A 2,500-nucleotide genomic window follows, 5' to 3' on the forward strand; every position below is an offset into this window, starting at 1 on the left:
CAATTACTTCAATAATGCAGTATATCTCCACACATTTGAACATGCTGTATGAATAATATTTACCCGTGTATAGTTAAGAATGAATTCCTGTGGATGTGTATAAGTCATTGTACTGTACTCCCTCTGTTCCCTCTCAAAGTTCAACCTTGAGGATTATTCTCGGCCTGGTGCAGTCCATGTCTTTATGTGAGTGGTAGAGTGGTCCCTGACCATACGTGTTGGGTGGGCCCTGCCGTGGTGTAGTGGCTGTGTGCTTGTTTTGGACGCTCCTTCGATCCTTCTCTCTCTGTTTACTGAGACAACAATCACTCCCTGTTAGAGCATCTTCAAAGACAGGGCTTCATCTTCTTCTTACATAGATAAATGCCCTCTTGCCCACCCACATAGGCCATGCTCACACACTTTTGAATATGTACAAAAAAGCTTCCTCCCCTAGAGTTATCATAGAGTTCAACAGTATTGGATGGATGAAAGCATGATGTCCATCATCTTGTTTATCCTAGAATAGTGTCACATCAGTGAAGTCTTATCTGTCTTATCTGCAAGGTAGGAAAGGAAAAGAACGTCATTTGAAAGAGTCTGAAAGTGAAAAGTGTCTTTCTGACTCATCTGTGTTTCTCACTAAAAATACTGAAACAATTTATCTCATTATATATACAGTAGCTTTAAAAAGCTTGGCTATTCAGGTTAGCCCTGAATTCTGCTAATGTGAGATGGATTAAATTGACTCATCACCCCTGGGATGATTCTGTGATCCGGGAAGTCTTTGAAAAATACATTTAAAAGGTGCTATGTGTGTGTTCACACCACAAGATTGCAGAGTATCTCAGTTGTGGAAAGTCCCATTGGCAAAATAAATTAAAAACAAAACACTTTGAATTTTAACTGTTACTGCATGATATTCATCCCTTCAAACTGTGGGTTGAAAGAGGGCCACACATACAGTAGTACGAAGCAATGATATCAAACAGATCTCTCTTCCTGGAAATTCCCTTCATTTCACCTGTCACTTGCGGTGTGAGGCCTGATGCTTTGAGTTTGCCTTTAGAAACTGATCTGAGGTCAGTTATACCCAAAGCTGAAAATTAACTAGGAGTAATTGTGCCACCAAAACTACTATGAATACTGTATATCGTGTGCCCTCTAGTGGCGATAGAAGCAATTGCATAGTCATTTTTTATCCAATACAGCTTTGTCAGAGACCAGAATCATAACTGCTTCTTCAATGTGAACTTCATATTATGAAGGTATATCATGATAATGTGCTTGTTCAATATCCAAATATAAACAAAGAATTGTGAAGGCCTTTGTATTGGACCGTTTTCAACATCCATTCATGTACTTGACTAATAATGAAACCGTATGAAAATAGGAAAAGAAACTGTTTTATTTTCCAGTATTTTTAAGTAAAGAATTATACTGTTGTAGGCTATAGTGTGACATTGAGAACTTGCTAGTTGTTACATTAAAACATTATTTAATTAGCTGAAATGTAGTGTGGTCCTCATAGTTATTTAAAACACAGGTATTATTACTATTTTCTAGACTAATAGTCTACAGATTGGAGGAAGCTATATGGATAATACGTATAATAATGGATAATAATATATTAATAACACATGTATAATGCTTACAGATTTGTATTTGTTTGTAATTACCACAAGCTATCGCTAGATGGTGCTATATACTCAAGACAAATTACACTGCTAGAAAGTCTTACTGTTTTTTCCCTTTTTCCACTACCCTGCATGGGCTTGTGCTCCATGGGTTTGTGCTCTCTCGGGTGTGTCTAGTTAAGATAGGAAAGTCTACTTGGAAAGAGAACTACTTGGGTGATTGGTAGAATAGGGATATTTATAACATGATATGTACATTCTTCTCTTCCCCTCTCTCTCTCTCTCTCTCTCTCTCTCTCTCTCTCTCTCTCTCTCTCTCTCTCTCTCTCTCTCTCTCTCTCTCTCTCTCTCTCTCTCTCTCTCTCTCTCTCTCTCTCTCTCTCTCTCTCTCTCTCTCTCTCTCTATCTCTCTCTCTCTCTCCCTCTCTCTCTCTACCTGCTTTGTTTTTATTCAGGAATTATTCAATTGCATAGTTTTTGACACATGATTAGTACTGTTAATAATTTAATGGGTGTATACTACTTTTTCATGATCCAATTCAAGGTCTTTTACCACCTCCCGTGGTGCTTGACTGCAGTCTTACAATAATTATAGATAATTAGATGTAGTCAAATGTTAACAACTAAAATGGCATACTCTAAGAAGTATGCTTCCATTCATGCCCTTTAGGATTACCAGTTCTATAGGAGTTTTGCAACTTCGAAAGTAAATAATGAAATATACACTCCTCAAACCTTCACTACATCACTACAGATTACAGCATACACCATCCTTTATTGTAAAAAAAAGTAAACACACATTATATTATATATACATATTCACTGTGGAATTTTAAAAAGAAATATTCACCCAGAGACCAGAGGTTTGCTATTCTTCCATTCTA

Source organism: Nansenia antarctica (assembly GCF_963989245.1).
Source record: "Nansenia antarctica genome assembly, chromosome: 5".
Taxonomy (NCBI): domain Eukaryota; kingdom Metazoa; phylum Chordata; class Actinopteri; order Argentiniformes; family Microstomatidae; genus Nansenia; species Nansenia antarctica.